An 18001-nucleotide genomic window follows, 5' to 3' on the forward strand; every position below is an offset into this window, starting at 1 on the left:
TAATTAATGCCACTTATTTCATTTTGCCACACATGTAGATATCAAGTAGAAATGGTCGAATGCAAGCCTGCATACATTTTGGGTGCAGATTAGTTTAGCGGGTCTAGTAATCTGATTAATTTGTAAAGATACTAAATTGAATTATGTACTGTTTAGTATTTCAAACTATATTTTGAAACCAAACACTGGAGAAAACAAACGTTTTTGTTTGAGGGGCTGATTTTTCATAAATTGAATTTAGATTCTTGGATAGGCCCAATAAAATTTCCAGTCACTGTTTCTTTAGTTTAAATGTATATTTTTATGTGTATGTTTTAATTTCCCGGATTGTAAATTTCTGAAATAAGTCTTTTTGGAAGACTGACATTGTTCATGGAAGTGTTTTGAAACTAACTCATCGGCTCACCTGCATAAATAAAGACAGTCACATGCTTTGAATTGGGTTTGTGGTCTCAGAAGATGATTTTAGAAGTCTTGGCCCATTTTTGCTTTTTAAGTGCTTTTTTGTTTTGGAGACAGCAGTTACTATCATTGCATCATAATGATATTTGGTAAGTTTCATACAGGTTTTTACCCATGGTCAAGAAATAACCCTTTAATTCTTTATTGATCACTAAGGAATAAACCTTGGAAAAATGTAATGTTAGCAGAAGGAAAGGAACTGTAGCATTCCAAGATTATTCCCTTTATTCTTAAGTATGCCTAATTAATTATTGAATGGCAACAGATAACATCCAAGAAGTGATACATGGCTACTTTTAATTGAAATTTGCCCATAAAAGCTTCATCACAAGAACATCTTTTTAATTCCAGGCAACAAAATAGACCAGGCAATTCATGCATCGGAATTTTCTGGCAATGAAGACAAATTACAGTTTACATCAGTGCACAGGATCCAAGTCTGAAAAGCTTTTCTGCATCTTAGAAAATTGAAGACACAACGCCAAAGAAAATTTGGGATGCATAAAGATAAAATGAAATGACGCCAGTTACAATCGTCCATGTTGTATCAGAAATTATGTTGACCTACATAGTAATATTTTTAAATTCTTGTCTCATGATGAAGAAATTTCAACAATGCTTTGATGCTGTAGAGTATCAGTCTCAGCATCCACTTAAGTGACTCTCATTTTAATGTTAACGGACATACAGTGAAAACCTGTGTTTTCTAGAGAACTGTCTCTGAGCACACGGCTATTGGATGCCTCTTGCAAGTAGCTTTTCAACCAGCCTTAAAGTAGATTACAGTCCTTGTGCTCAAAAGGATACGAAAACAATGCAATACATAGAAAAACTTAAAAGAATAAGTTATCTTTCTTTATCTAAAAATTCCAGCTTTTTACATGTAACCTCTAGCTATGAGGGAACGTGGGCGCAAGCCCCCTGACTGAGCAGATTAACATAGAAGGCCACTCCCTTGTGAATGGGATCTAAATCTGCAAATTGTAGAACATTTTTGGTTGTCATGATGTGGTTATTTTTGCAGTGATGTAAAAGCCAAAGTCCCATAGGCCAGGTTTCAAGTTGGTTCCTAGTCAGAAACTTTCAGTAACTTGATTGGTCTGTTTTCTGAATGCCTTTCCTCTTTCTCTGTTGTTGCGGTGGTGCAGCAATATCTAACTTTCCAAGTTAGACATGGTCCTCATCTCTTTAATGTATGTGAAACAGATCTGTAAAAAGACAGTCTTCATGTCTGCTTCAGAAAGACGCTTCTCAAGCAGTTGAAGCTGTTATTTTAGAAACAAGAAAACATTGTGTACCCAAACATAGTTGTGGCCATTTCCACTCATTAAATTTTAGAATACGTTGTTTTTTTTCCAGGCTACACAGAGACCCTTAATTAGATGAGAAGAAATCCCACTATAAAATGTTAGTCTATGCTGTGTTCCAAATAGCCATCACTTTTTGGATTGTGAATTGGCAGCTATTATCACATACCATTTGCACAGAAATATATATAGGGATTCAGTATAGTTAAGTGAAGTAAAAATAAAACAGCTTTGTCTGCCTAAAGAAATGAATCCCCAAAAATATTTTTCAAATTCATATCAATCACTCCTCCTTGGAGGGATGTCAAGAAAATTACCTAAGTACCTAAGGTCAAGTAAAATACAGTAAAGGAAGTTATAAAACATAGCCTACGTGCCTCACATTGTAAAATGGAATCTGGTGGATCACGTGACATACCCCACCATCCTTTGCTAAGATGATGTCTAGTGTAATACGATTCTGAATTACCATAGCTCTCATGTCAGTGAGCTCCTCTGCAATATTTCCTAGGTCTGCTGCTGTCGAGTCTGCCAACCTTTCCACTATTCCTGCAAGTTGGTGTGTTATGGATGTGGAATATACAGCCCCAAATGGGGGCACCATTACTCCCATAACCGCCATGGCCTTATCTATCCAAGTAGGGCCCCTCCTTCTACATAATCCATGGTGGCTATGTGTGGGATAGCAACTACCGTACCATCCGGCTGTTAGTCTCAAGTATACAGACTTTCCACATATGAAGAAGAAGCCCCTACGCCCTGCTAGGCTTACTGACAGTCGCTTTGGGCCATCCCTTATTTTATCTACAGGGAGTGCAGAATTATTAGGCAAATGAGTATTTTGACCACATCATCCTCTTTATGCATGTTGTCTTACTCCAAGCTGTATAGGCTCGAAAGCCTACTACCAATTAAGCATATTAGGTGATGTGCATCTCTGTAATGAGAAGGGGTGTGTATATCAGGTGTGCATAATTATTAGGCAACTTCCTTTCCTTTGGCAAAATGGGTTAAAAGAAGGACTTGACAGGCTCAGAAAAGTCAAAAATAGTGAGATATCTTGCAGAGGGATGCAGCACTCTTAAAATTGCAAAGCTTCTGAAGCGTGATCATCGAACAATCAAGCGTTTCATTCAAAATAGTCAACAGGGTCGCAAGAAGCGTGTGGAAAAACCAAGGCGCAAAATAACTGCCCATGAACTGAGAAAAGTCAAGCGTGCAGCTGCCACGATGCCACTTGCCACCAGTTTGGCCATATTTCAGAGCTGCAACATCACTGGAGTGCCCAAAAGCACAAGGTGTGCAATACTCAGAGACATGGCCAAGGTAAGAAAGGCTGAAAGATGACCACCACTGAACAAGACACACAAGCTGAAACGTCAAGACTGGGCCAAGAAATATCTCAAGACTGATTTTCTAAGGTTTTATGGACTGATGAAATGAGAGTGAGTCTTGATGGGCCAGATGGATGGGCCCGTGGCTGGATTGGTAAAGGGCAGAGAGCTCCAGTCCGACTCAGACGCCAGCAAGGTGGAGGTGGAGTACTGGTTTGGGCTGGTATCATCAAAGATGAGCTTGTGGGGCCTTTTCGGGTTGAGGATGGGGTCAAGCTCAACTCTCAGTCCTACTGCCAGTTCCTGGTAGACACCTTCTTCAAGCAGTGGTACAGGAAGAAGTCTGCATCCTTCAAGAAAAACATGATTTTCATGCAGGACAATGCTCCATCACACGCGTCCAAGTACTCCACAGCGTGGCTGGCAAGAAAGGGTATAAAAGAAGGAAATCTAATGACATGGCCTCCTTGTTCACCTGATCTGAACCCCATTGAGAACCTGTGGTCCATCATCAAATGTGAGATTTACAAGGAGGGAAAACAGTACACCTCTCTGAACAGTGTCTGGGAGGCTGTGGTTGCTGCTGCACGCAATGTTGATGGTGAACAGATCAAAACACTGACAGAATCCATGGATGGCAGGCTTTTGAGTGTCCTTGCAAAGAAAGGTGGCTATATTGGTCACTGATTTGTTTTTGTTTTGTTTTTGAATGTCAGAAATGTATATTTGTGAATGTTGAGATGTTATATTGGTTTCACTGGTAATAATAAATAATTGAAATGGGTATATATTTGTTTTTTGTTAAGTTGCCTAATAATTATGCACAGTAATAGTCACCTGCACACACAGATATCCCCCTAACATAGCTAAAACTAAAAACAAACTAAAAACTACTTCCAAAAATATTCAGCTTTGATATTGATGAGTTTTTTGGGTTCATTGAGAACATGGTTGTTGTTCAATAATAAAATTAATCCTCAAAAATACAACTTGCCTAATAATTCTGCACTCCCTGTAAGTTGGTATAACTTCAGCATTTGCTGGTGCCCACATATATATTAACATTGGCATCAGTGGTACCCTCACAAATAGGCAAGGGGAGGTCAGCAGAAGGGTGGAGGAACTTGAATATGGGGCACAGGTCCCTCTTTACCTCCTTTTTAATGGGACTGCTACCTTTGGTTTACTTTGTTTTGCTGATTGTTGTTAAGTATGGAATGCCCACACTTCCTGCAGTCCTGTTCCCTGGCCAGGCTTCTGGTTCCCCCTTCTCATCCTTATCCTGCTGCCTCATACCTTCAAGTTGGTCTAGTAGTGACTCATCTTCTGTCTGGGGGTCCAGTTCACCACATGATGTACCATTTCGGGGTCTATGTTTGCCATAGGGGACCGTGGTGTACTTAATGGGTGCATTAAAACGCTGCTATATTAGTTTCTTTACCACTGTACATACTACATATTTGCTGAGTAGGACGCCTGTATAGTTCATTGTGTCTTGGGAGTATGTGGGTAAATGGGTGTACGCATAGCAATTTGATACATTTGCCTATATATTTCCCTATACTCATTCAATGCTACCTGTTCCTTTTCTCTCACTTCTCCCATTTCCCTATTCCTCTTGTCCCTGAGGTTTTGTTGTGTTGCTCCTAATTCAACACTTCACTTTTATTTATGTATTTGTGCTCATCATAGAAAGGTATATATATATATATATATATATATATATATATATATATATATGTGTGTTATCTGCGACCAGTATCAATATAACAGTCACTATTATTCCTGGGACAGGGCTACAGATGACTGGCAGCACAGCAGGCCATTTCCTGTCCTCTTTCCTTGCTTTTGGCATTGTCCTTGTCACAGGTGAGGTGATGTCCCAGGCAAGGAAGCATCCCTACGTGGATATTATATTCTACCTGTCCGTTAAATATCATAAATCTTGCGTTAGAATTTATTTCAGCAACTCCAAATCAAAGTAGTTGGCGGACAGGTGGTGATCAATTATTTCTCCAGCGGTGGTACCCCAAAACGTGGCATTAGAGGTTATCTAGCACATAATGCCCATCTGGGTACATCTGTAGATAAATCCGTACAGGACCGCTTGCACCCTGTGTTTCTCAGAGGTGTGCAGCACGAGCAATCCTATGAAGAGTCACAACAGGACCCGCTTGCACCCCCTGACTTTCACGGCGGTGCAGCACGAGCAGTCCTGTCATTGTCCACTTGCCTGTTTCACGGAGCAAAGGTTGTAACTTGGTGGTGGTGGTGGAGCTGTTGGTGGCTCCACAGATGGCTGTTGCAGATTTGGTGGCCGCCTTCTTGGTGTGGAAGTTGTGGGTCTAGAAAGCCAACCCCTAGCACTTGACAGCTGTAGCAGGTGTCAGAAGGACTTGATAGGGTCCCTTCCACTCGGGCTCGAGACAGTGTCGCCTAGTGTGGGCCTTTACCCACACCCAGTCGTCGGGTTGCAGTCTGTGTTCTGGTGGTGTTTCTACTACCTGTAAGGCCTGCAGTACGGAGAAAACGTAAAGTTTCTATTGTTTTTTTTGCAATATTGTAACATGAGCTCATCTGGTGCTCCCAGTGGCGCCACAGACATGTGGCCAGGGATGTGCATAAGGCGGCCAAACAATATCTCATGGGGTCTTAGCTTTGTCACTCTGTCAGGGGTGCTTCTTATGGCGAGCAGCGCCATTGGCAGTGCACTAATCTAGGAGAGTTCAGTGGATGTACGGACATTACCCATCTTAAGTACTCCGTTCTTCCTCTCAACAGCTCCTGCTGTGGGTGGGTGATATGCACAATGCAGTTTCTATGTGACCCCAGCCCCTTGCAGAACTTTGAATTACATGGGAGATAAATCCTGGTCCGTTGTCAGAGCTCAGGAGGTCTGGGACCACTAAGCGTGTGATAAGTCCTTCAACAAGCACTTGGCAACTGTCTGCGCATCGCAGTTCCTTGCAGGGTAGATTTCTGTCCATTTGCTGAACATGCACATCATAACCAAAACAAATTTGAACTTACGTATAGGGGGGATTTCGATGAAGTCCATTTGCAGCCTCTCAAAGGGTCCATGTGGCGGTGGGAAGTGGCCTGGTGTTTTGGGTGTACCCTTGCCTATGTTATACTGAGCGCAAATAGTACATTGCCTACATAAATGTTCAGTGTATTGGTTAACTTTTGTGCTGTGCCAACACTGGGAAAACAGACAGATCATTCCATCCCGCCCTACATCCGAGGGACCGTGAAAAAGGCGGCCCATGGAAGGAAGCAACATTGACGGCAGACAAATCTTACCATTTGGGGCTACCCAAATCCCTTACTTGTTTTGTGTACAACCTCCCGTCTTCCATTCCTCTAGCTCCTGTTCCCCGGCCTGTTGTTGAACATATTTGGGAACAAAATATGTACATTCATCTTGAACCAGTGGGGCAGATGTTACCTGCACCATTGAATACTCACACCCACTTAGGGCTATCCTCCTGGCTTGCCCATCAATGAACGCATTTCCTGTGGAAACATCTTTGGCAGAGGTATGAGATGCACACTTGACAATAGCAACCTTCTTCGGCAAAAGCAATGCTTGCAACAAATTGGCAATCAGTTATGTATTCTGTATGTGTTGGCCAGCTGAGGTGAGTGATCCCCCTCATTGCCTACAACTGACCAAAATCATGGGTGACTCCAAATGCATACTGCTGTCAGTGTAAATATTCACTGACTTCCCTTCTGCCAACGTGCAAGACCTTGTTAGTGCCACCAAGTCTGCTGTCTGGACACTTTTTACAGTTGTTAGCCTTCCTCCTCCCAGCAACCTTTCGGCTGTGCCCACGGCATAAGCACCCTGCAGTGTTCCGGTGTTATCCCTAATGCATGACCTGTCAACAAACAAGTCTCCTTCTGAGTCTGGGAATGGGGTGTCTCTGATTTCTCGTCTCACTTTGGTGTGCCTGTCGACTGCCAAGACACAGTCATGCAATGAGTTGTCTGTTGAGGGGTCATCATGGTCACGCTCTGTCAGGTTCCAACATTGTTAATTCATTTGGGGAGCGAGGGGCATTTGTGAGGTGTTGGGTCTTTGTTGTGGTTAATAATGTGTCCACAATGTGTGGAACATGCAAAATCAGAGTGTGCCAGCACTACATTTTCTGATTGCTCTATTGCCAGAGCTGCGGAGGCCACTGCTCTCAGACATGGTGGAAGTGCCGCTGCAGTGGTGTCCAGAGTGGCTGAGTAATAGGCCACTGGGTGGTAAAAGGAGCTGGTCTTCTGCACTGGGTGTGCCTACTAACCCAATAAGTGAAATAGGAGGCATGCAATGAGCAGGGTATTATACAGTGGACCCACATGATGAGGTAACGCAGAGTAGCGCAATAAATGGTGGCCGGTCCGAAGAATAGTGGGCAGAATCGGGTGGCATTTCTGGTCAGTATGTGTGTCCCAAAATTACAGAAAAGAAACAGTCTGTCCTGGGAAGGATAGCTGCCTAATAATGTCAGTTTCCCTACAATGTCAGCTTACCCCTAGAGTTAAAAAGAAAGCCCATACCAGAACCAAACAAACATCCAATTGGCAGGCATCCAATTTGAACAGATATGTAATCTCACTCAACATTTACTGGTAATATTTGGGAGTTGTATTCAAAGAAACATAGAATCTATATACAGCAAACATAATTCAAAGAAGCATGGAATGTATCATGTAACAAACAGTGTTCAGAAGATCCACCCACCTCCCCACCCCTTGTTCCTGGGGCCCAAACGGGCCCTCAGTAGCAAACCAGGGGCCCCCGGGCAGCAGGTGTCTGGAAGACTGGAACAGAAAAGATCCAGCTTGGGGTGGCGCCATTTAAGCCAGCAGAGCACCACCTGCCCGCTGGGGATACAACTGTCACAGCCCCTCCGGCTGCAACCAGGGACAGCCCCTCCGGTTGTCCAGAAAACACAGCCCCATCGGCTATAAGTGTCAATGAAGAGTGCCACCCAGCTTTGAACAAGCATGAACCAGCCACTCCGGCTGGGACCACAAAAAAGAGCGCCACCTGTTCACACCACCAAATGAAAGAAGAATATAGCAACTAACCAAGAAAGAAAGGAGTGAAGAAACGTTGGAGGAGGAAGGAGACCAACATATCAGAATATAATCACAGAGTCGGAAGAGTGCTGGAAGGCCCCCAGTGCAAAATCAGGAGCAATCACCTCAACAGTGAAGGCACGGCGAGCATGGCAGCGAAGGCGGGAAAGAAAAATAGCCAGAAAAATAACACAGCCCAAAGGGAGGGAAATAAGAAAAATGAGAGCAATCACAGAATCCATGGAAGCCACAGCCTCAATTCCCCCATCTCTCAGGGCAAAACACAGACATGCAAAAGCGAGAACCGACCTAGAGTTGGCAGATACTCGCCACGCCACTGGCTCCCCTTCCAGGGAGGGCCTCACAGAGCACAGGGGGGAACCACCACAGGTGCAGGCGGCCCCCCCCCCAAACTGCAGGGAGCAAGCAGGGGAGCACTGTCAATCCAGGCACAGCATTTTCCCCCACAGATGTAGAAGCTTTTCAGATTCTGGAAAAATCGAAAGACCAACTAGCTCAGTAAGAATAAAATGACTTTATTTATGTGTATGGTAACCACTGGCTTGAGAGGCCAAGTCTGAGCAGTTCAAATTAAGGAAGTCTTACATGAGCTTTTATTTCTGCAAACCACAAGGCTTGTTTATGCATCTTATTATCCAAACTATATTGATCATTTCTCAAACATTGTAGAAGGTATTACCATTAATCTTTCCTAACCCAGTACATAAGGTCAAGTAAAATACAGTAAAGGAAGTTACAAAACATAGCCTATGTGCCTCACATTGTAAAATGGATTCTTCCACTCTCCATGAGCAGCACGTACACAGGATAGTACATTTCTTAACACATTTTGCTTCAGCTGGCGTGCAGTGATATTTCATGAGTGCCGTTCTGGTAGCAAGCCTTGAATCATAATGCATTCCGAGCACAAAGAAAAAGAACAGTTAACACGGTTCACCAAGGTCATGAGCTGTTCCACAAACAGGTCTTGTTATCATTGAGTATCACAGGGCCAAGTCGGCCAAAATGGATTCCGAATAAAATGTAATTCCACATCCTCATGAGTGAGCATGTCTTCAAATCCTGCAATTATTTGGTAAAAACAAACAGAGGGCAGCCCAGTAATATCAGTGTAGCACAGTGACTGACTCTTCTTAATGAATTTGTTCGGTGTGTATTTTCATGCTCATTGCCATTGAAACCATAGGTGATAGCTTTGGATTTCCATAGATATAATTTTCAGTCCAAAACACTCTGTTGTAAGTAGTGTTCACCAAGTGACTTGCACTAATGACAGCCTTCGTGTAACTTTCGAATGCCCACTGCTACCCTCATCTAGATGCTTGGTTTATGAGAATGCCTTGCGATTTCGCTATATCTACTTTGTTCCTGGTCCTTCGGACCCTATTCATTATATCATTCACTGTAGACTTGCCAAAGGTTTCTCCCACACCATCATAGAGAATTCAGTTTCCAGGGTCATCTTAGAAACTAGCTATGTGAGAGCTTTCCCTTACATTTAAGTTTAGAAAACATTGCAGTTAGTTCCTGGACATAGGAGCTCGTTAAAAATTGTTGTAGAACTGAGCTAAATATCAAACAATTTAAATCTCCCAGGGAAAAGGGATAAAAGAGAGGGATAGGAAGGCTAAATATGGAAGCGGTGTGGAAGCCAATAAATAGTGAGAGAAAATCTCTTCGATATCAACTGTTTCTATGGTGCAACCTGTAAGCTAAGTTCTGATGGCCACTTCCCACAAATTTTTCACCTCATGAACAGTGCTAAGTGCCAGGCTAAATTCAGATTTTTTCTCACCAGCAATATTTCTCAGTCACCACCAGTTGGCATTGCGCAACTCCATTAGTGCCTCTACCCAAACAGGATGTGATAACTCCATCCTAAATAATGCACTGCCTGATGCATTGGTGTTCCTGCTTTTTAAACTACTTACTGACAAGATTCAGAGGTCTTCTTGGTGATTACCGTACTCTTTACTGTTTTGACAATACTTTCATAGCAGATTATGTAAAATGTCTTGGGGTTGAAACCATGTATGAGATCATCCCTGTCAGGCACCAGGACATATGCATGTTATATTTAAGGCCTGACAATGACCACGACCCCTTGGCTTATGATTCCTAAACCTCCAAGCACCCAAAAGCCACCAGGGTGAGGAAACCCTACCATTTCTGGATCGGGCTCTTTAGCACAACCTCAAATTGTTCCTTTCCCCTCCTTCAATACCCCTTCTGACAGAAAGAGATCTTCCATGGCATCCTTTTCCAAAAACCATAAACATCATTGGAACGAGGATTCCTTTTCCCTCCCGGAGGAAACAGTTCATCTCCCAGGAGAGTTGGTATCACTGTTCTTTCTTTTCCTCTGAGCCAATCCTAGTTCTTAAAAAGTCTAAACGAGAGTGTAAGAAATTGGGTTACTGATTGAGGGGGTGAAACCCTTCTCAAGCAGCTACCACAACTCTTCTCAAGGTGATGTCGCAAGCAAATCTAAATTATCATGTGCTTAAACCTCAGGTAGCCTGGCACAGAGCAGTCCGGCTTAATTCAGAAGCAATGTGTAAACTATTTTTGCAACACTTCAAACAGTAACATAGTGAAAACACACCACTAAAAGATCCCATTACAGATTTAGAAAAATAGAGTAATTTTAATAAATAAAACAAGACCAAATGATAATAATCCAGTTAGTAGAATTGGGGACAGTACATTTTTAAGATTTTATTGAAAATAGCTCCAAAAGGTGTAAAGCGCAAACTGTGGATATTTGGTTTTCCTTGATGGGGATAAAGTCACAAGTTCAGGCCAACCGTGATGGAGCGCGGGCCAGCTACATGGACCCAGTTAGTCCCACTGAACAAAGTACCTTAAATCATGGCCTGTGGAGCATTGCGAGGATCCGCTCCGAAGATGCATTCCAACAGTGATGTGTTGGTTCCGAGGGACGGCAAGGCTATAGTGTGAGGTTCTGCATCCTCATTGAGGATCCCATCGACCAGGACTTGCAATGGGAAGTCCAGTGTCGAGGATGCGCTGCGCAGACTGGCCGATGCATCAGTTCCGAGGAACTGCAAAGCTGGAATTCAAGGTCCTGCGCTGAGGATGTGCCATGCAGCGGTAGTTCCAATGCAGCGACAGGCTGCAACATGATACGTGCTTTTGTCCTGATCTATGCAGGAGCAGCAGTGTGTCGGTTCTGCTCAGGATTGTGCTGCGCAGAAGAGAGATGCTTCGGTTCCGCTTGATCCACAGACGCTGGCAGAGCACCTGAGCTCTAAACCACCACACTCTATACCACTGAACTCAAATCCAGTGCACTCTGCGCCAATCTAGTCTCCACTCTATGCCACTATACTCTACTCTGCAACACATTACTGTACACTGCTGCACTGTACTCCACACTACTCTACACCACTTCACTCTGACATTTTACTCTGCACCACTGCACTCTTCACCTCTCTACACCAATACATTCTGCCACTACACTCTGCCACTCTACTCTGCAAACTATATGCTGCTTTAGTCTACTGCACTCTACTCTATGCACTCTGTTCTTCACCACTGCACTGTAAAAAAAACTAGTTTGTATGACTCCGCTCTACACCACTGCACTCTACTCTGCACCACCATGCTCTGCACCACTATACTCTATGCCACTGCACTCAGTGACTCTACTCTGCACCATTGCACTCTGGAACACTCTACTCTAACACCACTTTAATCAATGCCACTGCATTCTATGACACTGTGACAGTCCACTATAAAACACTGCACTTAATGGCACTCCACTGTGCGACAGTCTGCCACCCCACGTTACTTCATGCGACTCTCCTCTATGCCACAAACTTTTAGAAATGCTGAACAGCATCCACACTGGTATACACCATGGCTAAAACACATTGACAAAGCCAATAGATCTTGCCTAGGTGAGGCCTGTTGGCTCTGCCAGTGCTTGTTAGCTTAGACTTCTCCAACCCCAATGCCACCCTCATCCACGGGCTCTCGCCCTGATGCCGTTTCCAAGGAAGCCACTGTTGGTCACAGCATTCCATCTTTAAAGCCAATTCAGTCGTTGGCTATGCTGCCACTTTCTGTTCCATCTCAGCACTGTAAATTAGAAGATAAGTGTCTCTTTTGAGGGCCAGCCCCTTGCTGACCCTCTCTCCAGAGCACATGTGTTTGCGTTTATGGAACAACTCTTCAGCTCACATTGAAATGCACTGTATATCTCCAATGTGGACTTCAGGCTCATTAGAGGACGATGATTCGGAGGATGTTCATGTATTCCGTCCTTATCATACAGACCATGGACTCTGGATCTTAACAATGCCAGTGGCCTTGATATGTCTCTTGAAGATGATTTCTCTTCTCTTTCACACCCTCTTTTTGAGGAAGTTTGCATGTTCATGGCTGTGTTACGTAAGAGACCAGCGATGCTTGAGTTACATCTTATATCAGCAGAGCTAAAATCCTTTGGAATCATTATGGAAATTCTGCAACCATTTAAAGGGCCCCAGAGACTCTAAATCCTTTTTTTAGCCAAATTTTGAGATTTGCAAAGGATTCTGGGTAACAGAACCTGGTCCGAGCCACACAAGTCACCCCATCTTGGATTCCCCTAGGTCTCTAGTTTTCAGTAATGCACAGGTTTGGTAGGTTTCCCTAGGTGGCGGCTGAGTTACAGGCCAAAATCTACAGGTAGGCACTTTGCAAAAAACACCTCTGTTTTCCTTCACAAATTTGGATGTGTCCACGTTGCGCTTTGGGGCATTTCCTGTCGCGGGCGCTAGGCCTACCCACACAAGTGAGGTGTCATTTTTATCGGGAGACGTGGGGGAACGCTGGGTGGAAGGAAATTTGTGGCTCCTCTCAGATTCCAGAACTTTCTGCCACAGAAATGTTAGGAACATGTGTTTTTTTAGCCAAATTTTGAGGTTTGCAAAGGATTCTGGGTAACAGAACCTGGTCCGAGCCACACAAGTCACCCCATCTTGGATTCCCCTAGGTCTCTAGTTTTCAGAAATGCACAGGTTTGGTAGGTTTCCCTAGGTGGCGGCTGAGCTACAGGCCAAAATCTACAGGTAGGCACTTTGCAAAAAACACCTCTGTTTTCCTTCAAAAATTTGGCTGTGTCCACGTTGCGCTTTGGGGCATTTCCTGTCACGGGCGCTAGGCCTACGCACACAAGTGAGGTATCATTTTTATCGGGATACGTGGGGGAACGCTGGGTGGAAGGAAATTCGTGGCTCCTCTCAGATTCCAGAACTTTCTGCCACAGAAATGTGAGGAACATGTGTTTTTTTAGCCAAATTTTGAGGTTTGCAAAGGATTCTGGGTAACAGAACCTGGTCCGAGCCACACAAGTCACCCCATCTTTGATTCCCCTAGGTCTCTAGTTTTCAGAAATGCCCAGGTTTGGTAGGTTTCCCTAGGTGGCGGCTGAGCTACAAGCCAAAATCTACAGGTAGGCACTTTGCAAAAAACACCTCTGTTTTCCTTCACAAATTTGGATGTGTCCACGTTGCGCTTTGGGGCGTTTTCTGTCGCGGGCGCTAGGCCTACCCACACAAGTGAGGTATCATTTTTATCGGGAGACGTGGGGGAACGCTGGGTGGAAGGAAATTTGTGGCTCCTCTCAGATTCCAGAACTTTCTGCCACAGAAATGTGAGGAACATGTGTTTTTTTAGCCAAATTTTGAGGTTTGCAAAGGATTCTGGGTAACAGAACCTGGTCCGAGCCACACAAGTCACCCCATCTTGGATTCCCCTAGGTCTCTAGTTTTCAGAAATGCACAGATTTGGTAGGTTTCCCTAGGTGGCGGCTGAGCTACAGGCCAAAATCTACAGGTAGGCACTTTGCAAAAAACACCTCTGTTTTCCTTCACAAATTTGGATGTGTCCACGTTGCGCTTTGGGGCATTTCCTGTCGCGGGCGCTAGCCCTACCCACACAAGTGAGGTATCATTTTTATCGGGAGACGTGGGGGAACGCTGGGTGGAAGGTAATTCGTGGCTCCTCTCAGATTCCAGAACTTTCTGCCACAGAAATTTGAGGAACATGTGTTTTTTTAGCCAAATTTTGAGGTTTGCAAAGGATTCTGGGTAACAGAACCTGGTCCGAGCCACACAAGTCACCCCATCTTGGATTCCCCTAGGTCTCTAGTTTTCAGAAATGCACAGGTTTGGTAGGTTTCCCTAGGTGGCGGCTGAGCTACAAGCCAAAATCTACAGGTAGGCACTTTGCAAAAAACACCTCTGTTTTCCTTCACAAATTTGGATGTGTCCACGTTGCGCTTTGGGGCGTTTTCTGTCGCGGGCGCTAGGCCTACCCACACAAGTGAGGTATCATTTTTATCGGGAGACGTGGGGGAACGCTGGGTGGAAGGAAATTTGTGGCTCCTCTCAGATTCCAGAACTTTCTGCCACAGAAATGTTAGGAACATGTGTTTTTTTAGCCAAATTTTGAGGTTTGCAAAGGATTCTGGGTAACAGAACCTGGTCCGAGCCACACAAGTCACCCCATCTTGGATTCCCCTAGGTCTCTAGTTTTCAGAAATGCACAGGTTTGGTAGGTTTCCCTAGGTGGCGGCTGAGCTACAGGCCAAAATCTACAGGTAGGCACTTTGCAAAAAACACCTCTGTTTTCCTTCAAAAATTTGGCTGTGTCCACGTTGCGCTTTGGGGCATTTCCTGTCACGGGCGCTAGGCCTACGCACACAAGTGAGGTATCATTTTTATCGGGATACGTGGGGGAACGCTGGGTGGAAGGAAATTCGTGGCTCCTCTCAGATTCCAGAACTTTCTGCCACAGAAATGTGAGGAACATGTGTTTTTTTAGCCAAATTTTGAGGTTTGCAAAGGATTCTGGGTAACAGAACCTGGTCCGAGCCACACAAGTCACCCCATCTTTGATTCCCCTAGGTCTCTAGTTTTCAGAAATGCCCAGGTTTGGTAGGTTTCCCTAGGTGGCGGCTGAGCTACAAGCCAAAATCTACAGGTAGGCACTTTGCAAAAAACACCTCTGTTTTCCTTCACAAATTTGGATGTGTCCACGTTGCGCTTTGGGGCGTTTTCTGTCGCGGGCGCTAGGCCTACCCACACAAGTGAGGTATCATTTTTATCGGGAGACGTGGGGGAACGCTGGGTGGAAGGAAATTTGTGGCTCCTCTCAGATTCCAGAACTTTCTGCCACAGAAATGTGAGGAACATGTGTTTTTTTAGCCAAATTTTGAGGTTTGCAAAGGATTCTGGGTAACAGAACCTGGTCCGAGCCACACAAGTCACCCCATCTTGGATTCCCCTAGGTCTCTAGTTTTCAAAAATGCACAGATTTGGTAGGTTTCCCTAGGTGGCGGCTGAGCTACAGGCCAAAATCTACAGGTAGGCACTTTGCAAAAAACACCTCTGTTTTCCTTCACAAATTTGGATGTGTCCACGTTGCGCTTTGGGGCATTTCCTGTCGCGGGCGCTAGCCCTACCCACACAAGTGAGGTATCATTTTTATCGGGAGACGTGGGGGAACGCTGGGTGGAAGGTAATTCGTGGCTCCTCTCAGATTCCAGAACTTTCTGCCACAGAAATTTGAGGAACATGTGTTTTTTTAGCCAAATTTTGAGGTTTGCAAAGGATTCTGGGTAACAGAACCTGGTCCGAGCCACACAAGTCACCCCATCTTGGATTCCCCTAGGTCTCTAGTTTTCAGAAATGCACAGGTTTGGTAGGTTTCCCTAGGTGGCGGCTGAGCTAGAAGGCAAAATCTACAGGTAGGCACTTTGCAAAAAACACCTCTGTTTTCCTTCACAAATTTGGATGTGTCCACTTTGCGCTTTGGGGCGTTTTCTGTCGCGGGCGCTAGGCCTACCCACACAAGTGAGGTATCATTTTTATCGGGAGACGTGGGGGAACGCTGGGTGGAAGGAAATTTGTGGCTCCTCTCAGATTCCAGAACTTTCTGCCACAGAAATGTGAGGAACATGTGTTTTTTTAGCCAAATTTTGAGATTTGCAAAGGATTCTGGGTAACAGAACCTGGTCCGAGCCACACAAGTCACCCCATCTTGGATTCCCCTAGGTCTCTAGTTTTCAGAAATGCACAGGTTTGGTAGGTTTCCCTAGGTGGCGGCTGAGCTACAGGCCAAAATCTACAGGTAGGCACTTTGCAAATAACACCTCTGTTTTCCTTCACAAATTTGGATGTGTCCACGTTGCGCTTTGGGGCATTTCCTGTCGCGGGCGCTAGGCCTACCCACACAAGTGAGGTATCATTTTTATCGGGAGACGTGGGGGAACGCTGGGTGGAAGGAAATTTGTGGCTCCTCTCAGATTCCAGAACTTTCTGCCACAGAAATGTTAGGAACATGTGTTTTTTTAGCCAAATTTTGAGGTTTGCAAAGGATTCTGGGTAACAGAACCTGGTCCGAGCCACACAAGTCACCCCATCTTGGATTCCCCTAGGTCTCTAGTTTTCAGAAATGCACAGGTTTGGTAGGTTTCCCTAGGTGGCGGCTGAGCTACAGGCCAAAATCTACAGGTAGGCACTTTGCAAAAAACACCTCTGTTTTCCTTCAAAAATTTGGCTGTGTCCACGTTGCGCTTTGGGGCATTTCCTGTCACGGGCGCTAGGCCTACGCACACAAGTGAGGTATCATTTTTATCGGGAGACGTGGGGGAACGCTGGGTGGAAGGAAATTCGTGGCTCCTCTCAGATTCCAGAACTTTCTGCCACAGAAATGTGAGGAACATGTGTTTTTTTAGCCAAATTTTGAGGTTTGCAAAGGATTCTGGGTAACAGAACCTGGTCCGAGCCACACAAGTCACCCCATCTTGGATTCCCCTAGGTCTCTAGTTTTCAGAAATGCACAGGTTTGGTAGGTTTCCCTAGGTGGCGGCTGAGCTATAAGCCAAAATCTACAGATAGGCACTTTGCAAAAAACACCTCTGTTTTCCTTCACAAATTTGGATGTGTCCACTTTGCGCTTTGGGGCGTTTTCTGTCGCGGGCGCTAGGCCTACCCACACAAGTGAGGTATCATTTTTATCGGGAGACGGGGGGGAACGCTGGGTGGAAGGAAATTTGTGGCTCCTCTCAGATTCCAGAACTTTCTGCCACAGAAATGTGAGGAACATGTGTTTTTTTAGCCAAATTTTGAGATTTGCAAAGGATTCTGGGTAACAGAACCTGGTCCGAGCCACACAAGTCACCCCATCTTGGATTCCCCTAGGTCTCTAGTTTTCAGTAATGCACAGGTTTGGTAGGTTTCCCTAGGTGGCGGCTGAGTTACAGGCCAAAATCTACAGGTAGGCACTTTGCAAAAAACACCTCTGTTTTCCTTCACAAATTTGGATGTGTCCACGTTGCGCTTTGGGGCATTTCCTGTCGCGGGCGCTAGGCCTACCCACACAAGTGAGGTATCATTTTTATCGGGAGACGTGGGGGAACGCTGGGTGGAAGGAAATTTGTGGCTCCTCTCAGATTCCAGAACTTTCTGCCACAGAAATGTTAGGAACATGTGTTTTTTTAGCCAAATTTTGAGGTTTGCAAAGGATTCTGGGTAACAGAACCTGGTCCGAGCCACACAAGTCACCCCATCTTGGATTCCCCTAGGTCTCTAGTTTTCAGAAATGCACAGGTTTGGTAGGTTTCCCTAGGTGGCGGCTGAGCTACAGGCCAAAATCTACAGGTAGGCACTTTGCAAAAAACACCTCTGTTTTCCTTCAAAAATTTGGCTGTGTCCACGTTGCGCTTTGGGGCATTTCCTGTCACGGGCGCTAGGCCTACGCACACAAGTGAGGTATCATTTTTAT

The 18001-nt window shown here is 44.9% G+C and overlaps 1 protein-coding gene across 1 annotated transcript in view; it reads left to right on the forward strand.

Moving 5' to 3' along the window:
• Window positions 1–18001, forward strand: part of C4_2H1orf146 (chromosome 4_2 C1orf146 homolog) — a 152206-nt gene that overhangs the window by 12059 nt on the left and 122146 nt on the right. The window lies entirely within an intron of this gene.

This window comes from Pleurodeles waltl, chromosome 4_2 (assembly GCF_031143425.1).
Source record: "Pleurodeles waltl isolate 20211129_DDA chromosome 4_2, aPleWal1.hap1.20221129, whole genome shotgun sequence".
In the NCBI taxonomy this organism is placed as follows: domain Eukaryota; kingdom Metazoa; phylum Chordata; class Amphibia; order Caudata; family Salamandridae; genus Pleurodeles; species Pleurodeles waltl.